We start from the raw sequence: 19,977 nt of genomic DNA, 5'->3' as shown, positions 1-19,977 counted from the left end.
CTTCCTGACCATATGTTGAGTTGATGAGGTCTCAAGCTGAAAGTATCCTAGATCACTAAGTCCCTAAGAGGCCAGTTGCTCTGAATGCAAATCCAACTTTGCTTGAATGAGAAACAGGCTTTCCTTGTGTTAGGCGACCTGGAGTTTGTGAGGTTTTCTTGTCCTGTGGTATCACCTACCGTATCCCCTCCAGTTCTTTTCATATACTCTCCGCTCCACCTATAAGGATTTTCCATACTGGCTCTCTACCACTCACCTGCACACCTGGCCAACTTCTATTTTCCTATCAGCCTTAGCTTGATTGTCCTTTTCTCCTGGACTCCCAAGTCTCAGTATGGGACTCTTGCTAAGACCTTCCATCCCATCCTGTAACATGGCACTTTGCACTTCATGTTATAACTAGTCATTCATTTGACTCACGTTCCGCTGCAGGTCAGCAAAGCTAGGACCCATGTCTATGTTGGCCATAGCTCTCTCCCCAGCACCCGACATGGAGCCTGCATGTAGGATATTGAGCCAATATTCACCCAGCAGGAAACTTTGTATTCATGGGACCTAGTCCATAGTTCAATAAATATTTGTTAAATGAACTAATGTGTGACTTTGCAACCCCTAAAATCAAACAAGCAAAAAAAAAAAAAAAATGAGATCTAAAAAGGAACCCGATACTCATAAACAGCCATGAGTTATGAAACTATACTTACAGAAAACTATTGATAGACAAATTAACACAGCTCCCTTCCTCAGGGCTACCCTATATCAAAGGTCAATTGTATTACTTTAATGAGTCTTTAGTCCCTCTTTTAATAATAAACCATTGGGATAACTGAGCAACCGGGAGGGTGGCAAGCTCCCCTTTTCAGTGACTTATACTCAGCACAAATGTTGAGAATCTACAACCAGGTCCTTCCTCAGCCCCTCCCCGTCTTCCTTCATGTCTAACTCTTCCTCCCCGTTACCTACTGGGAATGCAGAAGGACATGTTCCAGGCTTTAAAACAGAAGCTATGTAAATAAGGGAAGCAGCTTAAGCTCTGGTGCCATGTAAGGCCACAGCTGTCCCACAAAGCCACAGGCACTGCTGTTGAGTCAGGTGGTTGGGAGGGGCACGGAGGGGGTGCTGAAGGGCCCCCTCTCTTTAGCTGTCAGATGCTTGCAGTGGCACTTGGGTCCTTCAGCTCCTCCATTTGTCATTCTCAGCAGAGCCAAGAGCTCAGGTCTCTGGGGACCGGGACAGGCTGCTGCAATTTTTCCCAAGGGTTTCAGTTCAATCTGGGTGAAACCTTGAGAAGTCAGCAGGGAAAGAGCCATCAATCAGATGCGATGCAAGGCAGCAAAGATTTATTGAGCATGCACATACATGAGTCCCCAGAAGGAATACTAAAGAAATCTATGTCCCAGATGGTGCCCTCAAGGGTCGGAGGCCCATGAAAAAAACCAGAGTGAAACACTTGAGAAAAAAACTAGAGGACAGTACAAGGCAGCATATAATCAAGTGCTACATTATGCGGTTCAGGCTTTAAAAGGATCAAAAAGGCAAGAGTCATGTGACCAGGGGAAAGCAAGGAGGACCTCACTGTAATATTTGATGTTGGATGCCTGCTTTGCACCGAGTAGCACAAACATTAGTGCTTAGTTTTTACAAACCTCATGAGATTGGCTCAGAGAGGCTCAATAAAAAGCCCAGGGTGACAGAGCTGGTGAATGGCAGATGCAGGATTCTAACTCATGTCTAACCTCAGAGACTGTCCAGACCCCTCATATATATGGCCTCATAAAGGGTATTGTTATGACCAAGACTCTGAGCTAACACCTTTACACAGACTGTTTTTCATCACCACGCTATTCTGGAGAGAAGGTATTACAACTCCCAGTTGACCCTTGGCAAACCTGGAGCTCAGAGAAGTTAACATACTATGGAAAAAGGGTAAAATTGGGAGACCCCTAATTCCCACACCATTCAAGCTCATTCAGATTCAGATAACTGTGCATTTTCATTTTCCCCTTGCCACTGATATTTGCTTGAGCCGCAAAGATTTTAGGGACACAAATGTGCTATTTTAGGAGCTGGGCATATTTAGATACCATAGATTACCTGTTTTTCAATGACACATTGATAAGCAGTCTTTTTGCAGCCCAGCATTCCTCCCTAGGAAGTAAGCACAGTCTCACCGAGACTTACACTTGACCAAGGTCACACCCACCAGCTCCACGTTGGCTAATATTTCCATGAAGTAGCATGAGTGAACTTTTTCAAAGCAAGCTTTGTGTTATATGCTTTTGCAGTTTCTTCGCATTTTCCAATCGCCATCAACTTTTGTTAATCATTTCAAAGACACCTATATCCTGGGCACAGGGCTAACCCTTCTTTCCACACAAATCCCATTCTGTGGGTCAGGGAGGTTAAGTTACTTGCTCCAGATCATACAAGTAGTCAGTGGCAGAGCCAGATTTCCTGTCTCCAAGACCAAAATCTGTTTTTACATCATTCTCAGTGAAAACTCCCATCTGAGTGGCAGTAAGGTGCTTCTTAAATCAACTTCTGAAAAACTTTTAAACCTGTAAATGTGTACTTTGTTCATACAAAAAGAGAGAAACACGTAGTTGTCTATCTCATTGACAACCTTTGTAACTTTTGATAAGTAACATAATCTCTCTGGGCCTCAAGCTTCTTGTCTATAAAACATGAGGAAGACAGTTCCTGTGCCATAGGACCATTCTGAGGATTAAGTTAGACAGTGCATATAAAACACCTAACATCATGCCTGGCATATCATATCACAGACATTCAATAAATGATACTTGCTAGCAGTGACAATATTTATTTATTGTCTACTGTTTTCCAAATCTTATGCTGTGCATTATAAAATAGCATATATAATAAAACTCTAACATCATATGTGGTAAATACATGTATATATGTGTGTGTGTAGTACATATATATGAATGATTGGAGTATACAGAAAAGTCTAGAGTGACATAAACCAAAATATTAACAGTGATTATAGGAGGCTTTCATTTCCTTCTGCATCTTTATATATTTCCCCAATTTTTCTATAAAAACCATGGACAGATTACTTTTGTAATCAAAATAAAATCTTGTGAAATCCATTTGCAATGCATTTCATTTTGGAATGAGAGGAATGCTTTATTTCAAAGAAGCAATAAAAGTTTAAAACCTTTTAAAAAGGTGCATGAGCTTAATAGCCCCAGGAGGGAAGAAGTAGCTTTTTCTAGTAAAACTGAGCAAACCCAGCTGACTTCACAGGCAGTTGCTGTGACACCTGGTTCTAGAACAAAGATCTTAGGACTGAAGAAAGAAGACTTTTCAGTGGCAATCACCCATCTGGTGGCTCAAATCTCATTTTTCATTGTTCTGAGGCCAAGCACTGCTAGGACTCCGAGCCCTCCTGTATCCCATCACGCTATCAGTGCGACATATGCGTCCTCCCTGAATGGAGACCTCACACTGATGCAGGTGTAGCAGTAAGTGGCAGCCTGCATCTCTCCCCACCTGGGAAGACAGATTTAGCTGCTAAGCAAGGACCCACCTGGGCTGGCTAAACAGCAGCGTCCAAGGACAGAAGGGGTGGCATCTGGGAAGGGGACCTAAAAGAAGAGGAAGTGGCAAAGCAGCACTTGGGGGAGGGGCAGAGTGCTTCTGCTTACCAAGGAATTTCCCACCCAAGCCTCACCACGGGCTCAGAGGGTCATTGGGAACTCTGACTTGCAGATGAAGGGGTCTCGGGAATTTAAGAGTCTTGCTCAAATCCCATGGTTCGTGTGAGGAAAGCAGCTACCATGTGTGGACTTTATTTCAGATGGCACCAAAACAAATTATGCATGAGTGGTGAGGACCATGGCAAATCGGAGAGCTGAGCTGAACCAGGGCCAGCTTTTCAGCTCGGAGGGCTGTGCCATGCCTGAATGCAGGCCCACCGTGGCCGGGTCTACTGACTGTCTTGTGAAACGGCTCCACTTCTGAATGTTGGATTCACCTTAATGGTGAAATCAAATGAAGGCAGGCGGGTCGACCAGAACACCCCCCCAGGCTGAGTGTGGCCAACCAGCCTGAGCCCTAGGCCTCAGGGGTCACCTGGGTCAGGGTTGGGTCACCCAGCCTATCCAGAAGTGCCTCTTGCAAATGCTGCCTGGTAGTGTCATGGATTTCAGGTCTCCCTAGAAAAGAGAGGACACTTCCCATTGGGCTGGGGAGGTAACTCCAGAGAAATAAGAAAAGATATACAGGTCTTCAGATTACAGGTCAGAGAAGAACACGGGCTAAGTCCAAATTGGACAAGACAGCCAAGGGCCAGAATGGTATCTAGTTTTCTCTAACCACAGACCCTTTATTTTCGTGGGCTGAGTCAGTCAGCAGACATCACTTCAGTGATGACTGTACATTTACTGATACCATGCTAGACCCTGGGGATAAAGCCAGCGACAGAACAGAAAAAATACTGTTCCATAGAGTTTACAGTTGAGAGAGAGACAGTGGAAAATAACCCAGTGCATACTCCCTCAGTGGGGAGAGGCCAGTGAGGAAAAGTTAAGCGGGACAACAGAAACAGGACACATCGACCAAAGCCCATGCTGGTCACAAAGACTTCTCTGATAAGGTGAGATTTGGACAGAACCCGGACTTCATTGACTAGCCATGTGGATTTCTGGGGAAGAGCAGTTCAGGAATAGTAGCCAGGAGGACACATGATACAGGAAGAGCCATGAGTCAATATGCCCGCAGCGGAAAGGAGAGGGGGAGACGAGGCCAGAAGAGGTAAGCAGAGGCGAGCAGAAGGAGGAGTGGGCTCCATTTTGTAGGACCATGTTGGCCCTTGTCAGGACAGGTTTGAGAGATGAGACAGTAATGATATCTGCCCTCAGCCCTCAACGGGCTTGCAGCTTGGCCCTGGGACCACTGTATCCCATTCGTGTCCACATACATGTACTTGCTATCCTGAATTCTCCTCACCAGCCCCACATTGGTCTCAGAATCATCTGGCTGCAGGTAGGATACTTCAGAGAGCCCACTCAACCCTGGGCCACTTTCTGGATCTGGACAGAAAAGCAGAGAGAAGGGACAGCCTGTATGGCCACCAGCTGTAGGACCTGTCATGCAAGACACCGTGATTAAATGCCCACCTCCACTTCATGGGCCAACACACAGGACAAGAATCATTGTCTTTCCATTAGGAGCCAGAAGTATTTTTGCTTTTACTGTATTCATGAAACGGGTATGGATTGAGTGACGCCTGAGCATTCAGTCCTGATTAGTACGTGAGTATCCACACATTAATAAGATCACCCTCCCCACCCCAGAGCCCACAGTCCTGAGGGGATACCAACAAGCAAATACTTCCTGTAGGCACAGCAGGTAAGTTCTACCATGGGGGCAGGATGGGAGACTCTGGGTTGTAGTGTACTGGCAAATATTTAGCAACTGGCTCTCCAGAAAACTATGTGTGTGTTTATGAGTTTTACTGCCATGAAAGACGTATAGCACATAATTTACAAATAAATAATAACAAATATACAGTACTCTATATTGTAAATTCCATACAACCAATTGATTTTCACAGAATACTTTTGTTGACTTTTGCTAACACGTGAATCTGGAGCCAATCTATTAGTTGGATTTGATGAGCAGGTGTGATTGCAACAGAATATTTGCTGACATTCTTGTTTATGTTAATAAGAAAGACAAAAGTGAGATAAAAAACATATAGTGGAACTTCACCTATTTGTCAGTGACATGAACATTTTTGCAGAACTAGATAGTAGTTTTTAAATGCCAAATGAGTAGTTTCTTGATTTTTTTGTGTGTGTGCTAGTCACAATACCATGGCTACAAACACACTTTTGAGTTTAAATCTGTGTTTTCTCCATCACTTCCTTAAGTTTAGACAATCAGCACAACAGTAAATTAATCCCCAGTTAATAGGCTTTGCTGGCTTTCACGGTGTAGATATACATACAAAGACTGATTTCAAGCTATCAGTGGACTATGGTCTGAGTATTCATATGTTGAAATCCTAACCCCCAAAGTGATGGTATTAGGACGTGGAACCTTTGGGAGGTGGTTAGGTCATGAAAGTGGAGCCCTCAAGAATGGGATTAGTACCCTCACAAGAGACTCCAGAGGGATCCCTCACCCCGTCTACCATGTGAGGACACACAAGAAAGAAAGCACTGGCTATAAACCAGGAAGAGGGCCCTCACCAGAGGACAACCAGCTTGGTACCTTGATCTTGGATTTCCAGCCTCTGCAACTGTGAGAAATACATTTCTGTTGTCTATAAACTACCCCATCTATGGTATTTTGTTATAGAAGCCAGAACAGACTAAGACAGTGTAATCCACTGAAGGAAGATTTGGGAAGAGGTGCACAGCAGCCTACAAAACATATATAGTATTTTCCAGCCTATGGATACAAGAGATGGAATTTCAAGGGCATGGGTAATAGCAAGATGTACTAAAAGTGATTAGGAAATGGCGACTTTTTAGTATTTATTACCATACTTGAATTTGAGTAATGGCCAAGTTTAACAACCAGCCCGCAAAATTCCTGAAAATTGAACAATGGGTTCTTTCGAGGCACCCTGGTGGGCTGAGACCAACGGGGTGGGGCCTAGCAAGGTCTAGTGGGACCCCAGGACCAGGCAAAGGAAATCGATACCAGGAGGCGGATATGTGTTATCTCAGCAGCTGAACGGGAACAGTATTATTGGGGAAGAATAATTTTGTCTTCAGGAAAAGGTCTTGAATCAAGATACCTCTAAGTCCAGGGGGTGCAACCCCGAGGCTTTCAAGGATGGAGGGAGGGGCTGGGAGCTGTGGGCATCCAGGTGGAGGAGGGGTGGCAAGGAAGAGGGAGTGGAGTTGAGTGCTGGGCACTGCCCAAGGGCTCTTACCCTGAATGGTCCCCTCCCTCCGACCTCAGGAAAAGCCACACCACAAAGAGGCAAGACACTCGAAGAGTTTAGTTTCTTATGAGAAATGGATTGAGGACGCGGAGATGTGTGTCGGGGTTAATGCACACCTAGGCCCTGACGTGAGAGAGCATGGGGGTATCCCAAGAACTGAAAACAAGTTCATCCTCCAGAGACGTGAGGCGGGAAGTGGGGAGAAGACTGAGCCCCCAGAGGTCGGGTTGGCAGTAATGGATCCCGCCTGGAGCAGCCCAGGACTGCAGAAACTTCATTTCTACCCACAGTTCTGGGCTCCTTTGCCTCGCTCTTGTGGCCACTCCAGGTATGGGCACCCCACAAGCAACCTAGACCTTGCAGATCCCCACATCAGAGTCAGGTTACTGCCTTGCTGAACAGGACTTGATCCCCTGTCCCTGAGAACCCAAATGGCCTTCCCCCAATGCTAGAGGCTGTGGTGGGACAGGACCCAGGCAAACTCCACTGGAAAGCCCATGAACACCTGCCCCTTGGCTAACAATGACCTCTGATGGGCCCCAGGGGCCCCAGAGCGGGGACAACAAGGATTTTTCCCCAGCTGCAGAATGTCCTCTTCTGGGTCTCTTGAAATTCACCCCTGTGGTGACACAGCCAGCTCCGGGCAGTGACTAACTCAGGCTTGAGGTGAGTCTTTCCATGATGGGGCAATGAAGCTTTGGAAAAAGCCCCCTGCTGCAGGGGGTTTCCTTCTCCTACATGAGATGGCTCATCCTGAAGTCACAGAATTCTTACCTTCCTCTTCCCCATTTTCTGACACCCTATTCCTGTGGGAAAAGGAGGAGGCGGTTCACGAAACCTCCAGAATCCAGCTCTTCCTCCGTCCTTATTCTGCCCCTGAGCATCTGCACACCTCCTGCCTCCCAGGGGCTGGAGGTTGTGGGGCTTGTCTCTACTACATGTTCTCGTCTCCCAGGAGCCCACGGTCCAGTAGGTGGGGGACAGACAGACTGACAGTTGCAATATAATATGACATACGTCCTAACAGAGATCAGCTCAGGGCTGTGGAGCGGGGGGGCGGGGGGGGTTGGTGGCTGGAGGCCAGGACAGTTCAGGAAAGGCTGCCCAGAGCTGATGGCAGGGGAGTCTAGAATTAGACACTGAGTTGATGAGAAGCAGGGACAGGACAGATGGAACAGGCAGATGGAACAGCATGTGCAAAGACATAAGAAAAGAAAGCTCATTCATGGGATGCCTGGGTGGCTCAGCGGTTGAGTGCCTGCCTTCAGCCCAGGGCGTGATCCTGGAGCCTCAGAATTGAGTCCCCCATCGGGCTCCCTGCATGGAGCCTGCTTCTCCCTCTGCCTGCGTCTCTGCCTCTCTCTGTATATGTCTCTCATGAATAAATGAAATCTTTTTTTTTTTTTATGATAGTCACACAGAGAGAGAGAGAGGCAGAGACACAGGCAGAGGGAGAAGCAGGCTCCATGCACCGGGAGCCTGATGTGGGATTCGATCCCGGGTCTCCAGGATCGCGCCCTGGGCCAAAGGCAGGCGCCAAACCTCTGCGCCACCCAGGGATCCCTAAATGAAATCTTTAAAAAAAAGGGGGGGGGGGGGGCAGCCCAGGTGGCTCAGCGGTTTAGCACCTGCCTTCAGCCTAGGGTGTGATCCTGGAGACCCGGGATCAAGTCACGTGTCGGGCTCCCTGCATGGACCCTGCTTCTCCCTCTGCCTGTGTCTCTGCTTCTGTGTGTGTGTGTGTGTGTGTGTGTGTGTGTCATGAATAAATAAATAAAATATTTTTTTAAATAATAAAATAAATCAAAATAAAATAAAAAGCACATTCAGCTCTTATGAGTGGATACTGGTGTGGTGGACCATGTTCTTGTTGACATTTCCACACCCCGATGAATTCAGACAGGGCTGTGGGACTTCCGTGGCTGCTGAAATTTGAGTAGAAGTGACACCAATTCACTTCCACAGAAGTGCATGGTTCAGGAGCCAGTGTCCTCTTTCTCTACCTCTGCGATCTTCGATCTGATCTTCGAGGAAACACATGCCAACGTAGAGCTTCTATGAGCCTGGATGCCTGAGTGACTATAATGAATGGAGCCCCCTGCTGGTCTGAATGGCCACGTAGTGTGGACAAGAAAGGAACCCCATGGCTCCTTTGTTATTGCGGCACAACTTCGCCTGTTCCTCCCTGATACCATTGGCCTGGCTCCGGAAGGCTCATATTGGGGGGTGTCGGGAGATGAGCCTAGATGTGGATGCGGCTAGACCCCCTATGATTCTTTCTCCAGATCTCAGACAGCAGCACAGTCTCTACGTAAGTGGATTAGAATCTGAGCTTTGTCATTTATTAGTTTTGAGAGTTTGGGAAGCTTAGCTAAATCCTTTGAGCCTAAGTTTATCCATCTATAAATTGAGAAGACTGAAAATCATATCACCTACTTCACAGGGCTGCGTGGTTTCCTGAGTAAATCTGTGCTGGATCTCCCCCCTCTCCACTGATGACCCTTGCAACAGCCTGTTCCCGGTCACGGGGGTGCCTACTTCAACTGCAAATTCCTCACCCCCACGCTAGACCTACCAAGTCTGAATCTCTGCAGGTGAGGCCCAGAAGTCTGTGCTTTCAGAAAGCATTCCAGGTAGTGCTCTTGCATGTTAGAGTTGAGGGACCACTGCCCTTAAAGTTTTGATAGACAATCAAAACCTCTGCCCTGAGGAGGGATCATTGCTTGGAGGCTGGCTGGGTCTGAAGCCAAGAATCTCCAGCCTGCTGCTGATCAGGTGGCTACAGTGCCTCGGACAAAAGCCAGAGGCTTAAAAGCTCTGTATTACTTGGAGATCAGGTAACCTTACTTGGAGCCAGATCGGTTTGTAGGACTCCAGCATTCATCAGCCCTCTGTAGCCCGCCTAGATCTCTGCTGAGCTTTTTATGAGGTGTTCTCCAAGGGAGAACCTCCAGCAATGCACCTCTCCCCACCCCGCCCACCCTACACTGGTCTAGGGAGGCCCACCTCCTAGGCATGTGGTATCTGTCCCTTTTCCTTCGGGACAAGGGAATCATGGGAGATTAAGACCAGGAAGTGGGTTGCAAAACTAGACCCTGGTAAAGTAGGCTTCTGAGCATGTAGAGCTGCCCAAAGGCTACAGAGGAGAGAGATACTTTCAAGCTACCTGTAGTAGTGCCCAGACCAGGCCCAGCTGCCCTCTTTGCCAGCAGCTTCCTTGCAACACATACCAATGTCACATGGCTCTCTTCCTAAGCATTGCTCCAAATCGTACATATGCTCAAGAACACACCGTGGCTCCCTATGGCTTCCTGCCCATGACTCCTGCCTCTGGCTTCAGACCCTTCCAAGTCATATTGTACCATCCATCTCCAGTCCTTTCTCCCACAACGTTCCCAACCTACTAAGCTCTTTCTTCACTCCCTTGCCACCAGAAGCCACCTGGGAGGGAGTTTAGATCAACCACATGTAGCAGATGCCACTGGTGTGCCCCCCCCCCCCAAACCTCCTTCCCTCGGCTGGTGCATCCATTCCCTGACACAAGGTACAAAAGGCTGGCCTTCTTGCCTCAAGGAAGCTCAAACCTGCAGTGCCATCCATGCTTCAGAGCTCTCCCTGGGGCCAGACTGAGGTTTTACTTCAATTGGACCTCATCTTTGTGTGACCTCTTCCCTTCTCCCACCCTGTCTTTCTCACTTCCTCACAGACTTTTTCTCCAGACGGAGCCCCCTCATAAATCACTTGCACAAGAATTGATGTCTTGGGCTTTGCTTCCAGGAAGCCTGAGCTAATGCTTCCAGAAAACCCGAGCTACGACTCCTGTGCCATTTGAGAAGTTACCTGAAGGCAATGATAGCTTCTAACTCTCCTTCCAGGCCGCCTATACCAGAGGTCACAGAACACAAAGGCTCATGGGCCAAATTAAGATGCTTCAATCACACCATTCGTTTCATCAACTTAGAGCACGCACTGAAAAGAAGCAAGGCAAAGAGATGGGACGGGTGAACACACTTAGGATGAGGGCAAGCAGGTAAAAGGCCTGCCCTACCTCAGTCCTGGGTCACACAACGTCCACAGATGTTGTTCTCTCTCTGCCACAGCAGCCTTCTCTCCTGCTGGTGTGGCTACGGAGGTCAGTGTTGAGGGCAAGCCCCGGGAACAGCTGAAGGTGGCACCTGAAATAAACACACAAAAGAGCTCCTATTGGGACGACTCAGGGCCAAGTACACCTGTTCACACTACAGCACCCCAAGTAAGCTGCTGAGCAGCTGTGGGTTTTAGCTAGGTTTCTTGGAGCATCACCACTGAGCGGCCAACAGAGGAGTCACATTGCTTCAATCTGGAGAAGACGTGATCCGTGCCTTATAAATATTTAAGGTTTACTTGGTCTTCTCATCCCTTGTCTATAAGTAACATTCTGATTTGATCTATATCCAGCCCATATATGTTCTATTTATTTTAACTCTGTCTAAAAAAAAAAAAAATCTCATAAGCTACTTGCTTCTATATTTAATTTCTCTCATTTTCTATAGCAAAATTGAATATTCATAAATAACATGGCAAACAAGACAGTTCCTTTCTCCAGGGTTAACATCTCCTACCCACTGGTCGCCAGAGCTTTATGTCGCCCCAAATATAAAACTGCATCTTTCAATAACAGAGCTAGAACTTGACTCGGGTTCGACTCCGGTTTTGAGCACTGATCTGTTTGGTTCTAAATCCATTGTGCCGGGTAACATGTTGTTTAGCAACATGGCTTACCACCCCTACAGATGGTAGGGACCTGTCTTCTCTCTCTGTCTCACACACACGCACACGGACACACATGCACACACACAGTGCTTGCCCGTGGTGAGCCCTTGAAAGATGTTGTGGGGTTCAGTTGTATCCATTAGCACGTTCGAGAGATCACAACCAGTTTGCTTTCCTGTGTCACCATCACTTGGCTTTAAAAATCCAGAGGACAGAAAGAAGCTTCCCCCTCCAGCAAAGCTATGAATGGGGTATGTGCTAAATCCTGGTTTTCATTTGCCAGATTCAGCCTGTGAATACCAGTGTCCTGATAGCTCTCCAGATTCAAGAAAGCAAACTCCTGCCCCCGTGTGACTATAAAACCAGGAGCCTCTGTCCCTTTCCAACCAGTCCACCCATCACAGCACTAAAAGCTGAGCTTTTATAGGTGAAAAGCGCTTGCCAAATTCCCAGAATAGCCGTGGCAGGAAATTGAATAACAAGGTAAAAGTGTAACCCTGTACTACACCCTTAATATTGGAAGGGAGAGGGTGGTACAATCCATTAAGAAATAAAAATCTTACTGTTGGCCAGTCTAGCTCATACACAGAGCTCTAGTTGAGGTTCAAGCCACCAATTCCAATCCACACAGAACTGGAGATGAGGATTGGGAAGGACTCCCTACTCCAGGCACAACCCCTCAGCTCATACCCCAAAAGGTATGGGGTTTTTGTTCTTGCCATTCTGCATCGCACCATGTGGTCACCCTTTCCTAGTTGGTAGGAAGGTCTTTCCCCTTTATACACTTTCTCTTATTTTCTCTATAACTTAGGATGTTTTTAGATGAGGATGGGGGTGAGGATAACAACTAACATTTATTGAGTCAGACATTGGGTTCCTGAGAAGAAACTCAAAGAGTAGCATGCACAATGTGCTGCTTGGATCCATGATGGATCTTCCAAGGGAAGAAAAAGAAGCAGAAGTGGGCAGAGGGAGAAGCTGAGCTGAGAAGGAAGCCCAACAAAGGCTTCCATTCACCCCAGGGAGAGGTCCAGGACCTGTGTGACCTTCCAGAGTTGTCCCAAGTTGAGGCAAGGGGTCTAGCCATTTATATTTCCTCATAGATCAGTCATTGGATGTAGACTGCTCCCGGAAAGAGACCCTGGCCTTAGGGTAACAAGGTCATCTTCCCCTGGGACAATACTTCTAAAAGACTCCCAGTGGTTGGGGGAAATAAGTCTTCTATTCCCAAAGTGTGGACTGGGTGACACATCAGAGCCCCCACAGCAAGCACATACTACATGTCCAGTCTTGTCCTACACCCTTCACATTCTCTCACTTAATCCCCACTTAAATTAAGTGAGAGTATAGTCAACCATCCTATGAGGTAGGCACTAGAATTATCTCCTTTTTGTATGTGGAAACTGATGCACAGAGAGATTTAATAATTTGTCTGATGTCACACAGCCACAGAGACGTGGAGCCACAGTTAAAACCTAGGCAGACTGACTCTGATGATCATCTGCCCACCCCCCCTCCCATGCTAGTAAAAGAAAAAACCAACAAAAACTGGACAGGGATTTTTCCCAAACAACACGTAGAACAGTGTTGAGCACATCATAAGCACTCAAAATGTTGTGAATGCATGAATCGGTTCACAAGGGGAAAAATCCAATGCTATGCATTTCAAGAGCAACTGGAAGCCTGGCTCTACTTCTCTGCTCGCTGCCTTCTTCCATGTGTTGGCTTTGTCCTCAAGGTGGCTTCCATGAAGTTCATAAGATGGTCTCGGGGCTACCTGTATCTGTACTTACACCAGGAGGGGAGAGAACTTCACTTCTTTACCCATCAGAAGACTCAAGTGTCACACTTCCCAGTCTGAACTGATCACGGAGACAAAAGGATTGAGATTATGCTGATCACTAGGACAGTCAGGAACCCCCTTGATATCCCGCCCAAACCTAGGAGCAGATATGAGTGCTAGTAGGAATTACAGAGAAGAGGAATGGATATTGAGTAGGCAATCAATGAACAACCACTGACGCTTCAACCCCTGGGCCCCAAGCCCTCGAATGCTTTGCTCCCCTCGCTAGGGTCTAGCTTTTCCTTCTCCTCATTCCCTGCTTAAATGTCCCTCGTCTACCTCCATTCTGCCACTGAGGGCTTAGAACATGGGTTACCCTCAGATCCTGTGGGAGGAGGGAAACAAGAAGAAAGCAGTCCACTGAGAGTGGGGTCTAGGCTTGGGATGTTTAAGATAATTCTTTTTTTTTTTTTTTTTAAGATAATTCTTTACATAGCTAGATTAACCACATTGCAGAGCCTCGGATAATCCCCTGTGGCCACGTGCCATACTCTCTTCTCCCCTTCCCCTGCTTTATTTTCTTCATAGCCCTTATCTCTGTCTAGACTTCTCTTGTGTTTATATTTATTCAGTTGTTTGATGTCTTCTTTCTCCACAAGAATAGATGCTCCACAAAAGCAACTACTTTATCTCATTCATCTCTGAGTGTTTGTCACCTAAAACAGTACCTGACACAAAACAGGTGCTCAGTAGACATTTGTTGGATGGATGGATGGATGGATCGATGGATCGATGGATGGATGGATGGATAACCACTGCCTTTGTGTTGTTATATAACAGGCTCCGTCTCCTCCTCCACTTTGAATGGCATTACCAAAGACCTTTTTCTGTTATCCTCAACTTCCAAGTGACAGGCCCCAGAAAGGCAAGTGAAGAAAGACAAGAGAAGAAATGCCATCCTATCTCAAATAAATCACAGTCCATCCTCATGAACCAGAGAACATCTGATCCATAGATACTTGTCATCTCTAGGTAGAGTTTAAGAGGAAACAAATCAATGAAACCATTTTGTCTGTACAGATTTCACAAGTGTGATTTTTGACAACAATCCTTCTCAATTCTTAATAATCATTAAATTGATAGCAATCACACATGCGCTGCGAGGCCAGCAATGACTGTCTCACCTCGGCTAACGTCTAACTGGAGAGTGCTGATTGTCTCAGTCAACCTGTGTTCACATGGTCCACAGGCTCTTCGCCACAGAATGAGGATAATTCTGTCCTCTTCTGCATGGTGATTTGGGAGCACCAGTTAAGATAAAGAAAAAAAAAAAAAAAAGACCACATAGTTTGAAGCCAATCTCCCTGGGTTCCAATCCCAGCTCCACTTTTTACTATTGGGTGGTTTAGAGTAAGGTAATTGATGCTTCTGTGTCTCCACTTCCTTATTCATCAAATGAGGATACTATTAGTAACTACTGCTCAGGACTGTTGCAAAGATGAACAAGTGATTACATGTGAAGCACTGAGAGGAGTGCCTGGCTCATAGCGAGCACCAAGAAAGTGTTGGCTGCTGGAACGTCTGGTCTTCAGTGTTGAAGAAATCAGGCATCAGGCAAGTCTCCTTCACTTACACAACTCACTGATATACATGTGATACATGCATAACACACGTAACACATACAACATACAACACAGAATAACACATAGAAGACACCACAACACATGCACATATACACACATAACACAGCCAAGCATTTTTCTATACTCTGTACTTGGTGGTTTCATGCAACTTTAGAGCCAGATCGCTGTGAAGACACACTCATGGTACTCATTGCTCTTCCCCATTGTATGTCAATGTGACATCATGCAATGTTACGATAAAGCAATTTACCAATTGCTCATTCAAATTGCTCCCAGAGCAAAATATTCATTACCAGTTTGTTTCAGAAGCTTCTCAGAGGGGCACCTGGGTGGCTCAGTGGTTGAGCATCTGCCTTCGGCTCAGGTCATGATCCCAGGGTCCTGGGATTGAGTCCCACATTAGGCTCCCTGCAGGGAGCCTGCTTCTCCCTCTGCCTGTGTCTCTGCCTCTCTCTCTCCCTCTCTGCGTGTCTGTCATGAATAAATAAATAAAATCTTTAAAAAGAAAGAAAGAAAAGAAAAGAAGAAAAAAAGAAAAGGAAAGAAAAGAAAGAAGAAAAGAAAAGAAAAGAAAAGAAAAGAAAAGAAAAGAAAAAAAAAAAGAAAAGAAAAGAAAAGAAGCTTTTCAGCAATAGTGTCTTCTCCAGTGTAGTGTGGTGTTCTGGTGGAGAGCTCTGGAGTCAGACATGAGTTCAAATCCTGCCATTACTACTTACCAACTGTGTGACTAGGGGCAAGCTGCTAAACTACTCTAGCTGTTAGCTAGCTAGTTTCCTCATTTTATAGATGAGGAAACAAAGAACCAAAAAGAACAAACGCTAAACAGGACTCTCATGTTGTTATCCTCAAAGATGTACCTTGCATGGTTGTTATAAGAAATGAAAAGATAAAAAAAAAAAAAAGAAATGAAAAGATAAGGTATGAACCACATTTAGATGAGTGCTGAGCACATCCTAATATATGCTAACATAACATGTGGTGGGTAAATGGTGGTGGTGATGAATTTGAGTATTTCTTTCAGGATGAAAAAAAGTCACTCTGACTAAACTGTTAACTGTTAATGAAACCGATGGTGACTTGAGTTCCACCAGCACATTTGGGTTCCAGATCCATAAACTTTGACCCAGCATCGTTTTGTAACTGTACCATTTCCCTTCATGAAATTTGAGAGGTGATGTTTTGACATTGTTTCATTTCGTTTCATTTCCTCCTTATGGGTGGGCTTAACTTGTTTCTCAATTTAGGCCAGGCAAAAGGGAGAAGTGTTTTAAATCGCTGTGATAGCCCAAGTCGGTCCTACCTTCTGGTCCCTAAGAAGGAGCCCCAAGTTCTCTTCTCCCTCTCCCATGGTGTTTGGGCTTTTTCCAGCCCCTGTGATTGCCAAATATCATGCTTTCCTTCGTTTCCTCCAAAGCTTCCCTTTCCTCCCTTCAGCTTCCCCCCCCCCGGGCATTTGGGTACCTTAACAAGGAGCTTTGAAATAATATCTTAGCCATATTTCACGTCCTTGTGGTGCCTTTCTGCTCACTCGGTGCTTTCAAGTCCATTCCTCATTACTGGCTGAAGGGAGACGAAAGTCCTCTCTGTGATGGCACAGCCAAGGCACAGGAGGTAAACCAGCAAACCCCAGGCATCGGCCTTCAAACAAATGCCCCTGTCTCCTGGTACAATGAGAAGGCAGTCTCTACTTGACATTTTTTTTAAGATTTTATTTATTTATTTATTTATTTATTTATTTATTTATTTTTAAAGGTTTTATTTATTTATTCATGAGAGACACAGAGAGAGAGAGGCAGAGACACAGGAAGAGGGAGACGCAGGCTCCGTGCAGGTAGCCCGACGTGGGACTCGATCCCAGGCCTCCGGGATCAGGCCCTGGACTGAAGGCGGCACTAAACCGCTGAGCCACCTGGGCTGCCCAAGATTTTATTTATTCATGAGAGACACAGAGAGAGAGGCAGAGACATAGAAGAGGGAGAAGCAGGCTCCCTGGAGGGAGCCTGATGCGGGACTCGATCCCAGGACCCGGGAGATCACAACCCGAGCCAAAGGCAGACACACTCAACCACTGAGCCACCCAGGTGCCCCTCTAATTGACATTTTAAATTGTGATAAAATCTAGTAACACAGAATTGACCATTTTGATCATTGTCAAGTGTACAGCTCAGTGGCATTAAGCACATTCACAGTGCTGGGCAGCCCTCACCACCATCCATCTCCACAACCCCTTTCACCTTCCCAAACTGAAACTCTGACCCATGAAGCACTAACCCCCACCTTCCCTTCCCTGACCCCTGCGAACCACCTTTCTACATCTTGTCTCTGCAAAGGTCCTGCTCTAGGTCCCTCCCTTAAGAGGACTCACACAGTGCTTGTCCTTTGGCGTGGCAGATGCTTTAGCAGCAAGATTTCTAGGAGGACATACCAGGATTCTTTCCTCCACTGCATTTGTTTTGCTAATATTGCACATTAGCCAGAAAGAATGCCTTTTTTTTTTTAGTCAAGTGTCAGACTATTAATTATCCAGATGTTCATGGGCCAGAACACTCAGCGTAGACAAGCCTCTCTTTCTGCCACCTAATGACACAAGTGTGACACAGCAGCCACCACATCTGCAATGTCTCGGAGGGCAGGAAGGTGTCTACTCTTTACCCTAAAGTAACCTACCCTCATGGACGCGAACACCTCACAGGCCCTGCGCTGCAAAGCAGATGTTTGCTAACATTTGTTTTACGCTGAATGCTGTTCGTTCCTCTTGCCCTCCGAGTAATTACTTGACTTGCGGACATCAGCAAAAAAGAAAAGGGTGGGGGGAGAACAGGGGAGGTAGTTATGACAGGGGACACAGGAGAGGGGAGGGGAGGATCAGAGGGGAGGGAAGGGAAGGGGAGAGGAGGGGAGAAAAAAAGGAAAAGCAAAAGAGCTCCTAGAGAGGGATACAAGACATTCTCACCTCTGAGATTCCCAAAGACACACACCCCCATCCAGTGGCCTGTGTGTGTGTGTTGTTGTTGTTGTGTTGTTTTGTGTTTTTGTTTTGTTTTAGAGAACTCTGTGATCTACTTCAATTCATGTTTCGCCAAGAAAGCTAAAACAGCTGCAAATCCTTTCTGCCCGGAAAGCCTTCCAGCCTTTCCAAAGGCCTCTTTGCTAGTTCAGTGGCCACTTCCCTCCCTCCCAAGCTGGCCAGCCTCTCCCAGCCCACTGCCTGGCACCCCAGGTCACCCACCCAGGTCCTGTGAGAAGGCACTACTCTCTGGAAGTGGCCCTGCCTTCTCTGGATTACCATTACTTAGAGAAGTGCAGGCCACCTTGGGCACCCCAGCCCCCCTCCCTAGGCTTCCCCCTCAGAAAACTGGCTCTGCTGCCCGCTGGTAAACGGGCTGGCTGTCACCAAGACAACGGCCTGGCCTAGAGCCTGGATGACGCCAGGCCTGACTCCCCTCCCAGCCTCACCCAAATCTGTTTGTTCAAGTTCCAGCTGCTTTTGTTGGGCTTCGTTTTGCTTGTCAGTTTGAGGCATTTCTGCTGCTGATTGGTTGCAGGGGGCTGGGCTTAGACTCCCTGGGTTACTAACCAGGAAGTCAGCTCCCTGCCCAGGCAGGAATTTCCTGGCACCCTGGGGTATTTCCCCATCACAGTAGGGAGAGCTAGAAGAGCCTTTCAGGCAAAGCAAAGCCTATAGGAAGCCGAGGTATCAGAGAATCCATTAATGCTCTGATCCTTGGGACAACTTCAATCAACGACACTCCTACTGACTCGTCTTGGTTTTCTGATGCCACACTCATGACCAAAGGCCAGCTCATTGTTTCATGAAACTGAAGAAGCAGCACACCATGTTGACAGAACAATCCAACTATGCATTAACATCAAAAATAAATAAAACCAGAGGCACCTGAGTGGCTCAGTGGCCAAGCATCTGCCTTCGGCTCAGGGTGTGATCCCAGGTCCTGGGATCGAGTCCCACATCAGGGTCCCTGCAGGGAGCCTGCTTCTCCCTCTGCCTGTCTCTGCCTCTCTCTGTGCCTCTCATGAATAAATAAATAAAATCTTTTTAAATAAATAAATAAATAAATAAATAAATAAATAAAACCAAGAAGAAGAAACAATTATGTGGATTTCTGAGGAACAGTGGAAGGTGAATGTAGCAATAGACATCCAAGTGAATTTTCCCCTCAACATTTGGGGTGGTTTTGCTTCTACTATTTGGATAACTCTAGAAGCAGGAATCTGGAACGTTGTTTGGGACCAATCTGAAACCACACTGACTAGCCTTTTGCCATTTCATCAGGTCATTCTCTCCCAAATAACTCATTTTAGTAACTTGCTTGGACTCCAGGGTTCCTGAGTTTATCCCCAGATTCTCTGATTTGTGGTATAAAAGGGGCTTCTCGTGTGTCACCTTTTGAAGCTGTGTCAGGTCAGTCAGCCTCAGCTCCTCGTCTATAAAACAGGGGTGAATTATGCCAGCTACCCAGGTTGTAGAATTCTTAGCTTAGTCTTGGCACTTACTGAGCAATTATCATCATCGACTTCCACCGATGCCTGTTTTCTGAGGATCCTGACACTCTTTATAAAAATTACATCATTGATTCAACAAATACTTATTTAACAAATATTTACTAAGTCTCAACTGGCCAGGCGCTTTGCTAGCCACTAGTGATAAAGTGATAGAAACACACACAGTTCCAGTGCCTTGGTAGCTTCTGCACTAGTGAGAGAGACAGACACAAAAATAATCACACAAAATGTAAAATTACATCTGTGTTGTAGACCCTCCAAACCAGCCCACCTCCCAGCCAAATACCACAGAGGACATCATCAGTCTGTGCCATACTGAACAGAACTTCCTAGCTAATGCCTGTCTTAATTCCTAA

At 46.4% G+C, this 19,977-nt stretch overlaps 1 long non-coding RNA gene and 1 other non-coding gene across 2 annotated transcripts in view; both read right to left on the bottom strand.

Annotated features, from left to right (window-relative positions):
- Positions 1-1,281: 1,281 nt before the first annotated feature.
- LOC144320920 (uncharacterized) overlaps positions 1,282-19,977 on the bottom strand; it is a 29,279-nt gene continuing 10,583 nt past the window's right edge. The window contains exons 2-4 of the long non-coding RNA XR_013386533.1: positions 10,971-11,097; positions 10,763-10,891; positions 1,282-5,054 (exon numbers count right to left, since the gene is read on the bottom strand). This is a non-coding gene — a long non-coding RNA (uncharacterized LOC144320920). The remainder of the gene's footprint in view (positions 5,055-10,762; positions 10,892-10,970; positions 11,098-19,977) is intronic.
- On the bottom strand, positions 17,604-17,734 carry LOC144321473 (small nucleolar RNA SNORA17). The gene has a single exon (XR_013387130.1). It is a non-coding gene; the product is annotated as a small nucleolar RNA SNORA17 (small nucleolar RNA).

This window comes from Canis aureus, chromosome 9 (assembly GCF_053574225.1).
Source record: "Canis aureus isolate CA01 chromosome 9, VMU_Caureus_v.1.0, whole genome shotgun sequence".
In the NCBI taxonomy this organism is placed as follows: Eukaryota; Metazoa; Chordata; class Mammalia; order Carnivora; family Canidae; genus Canis; species Canis aureus.
This window is presented reverse-complemented; position numbering and strand designations above follow the sequence as displayed.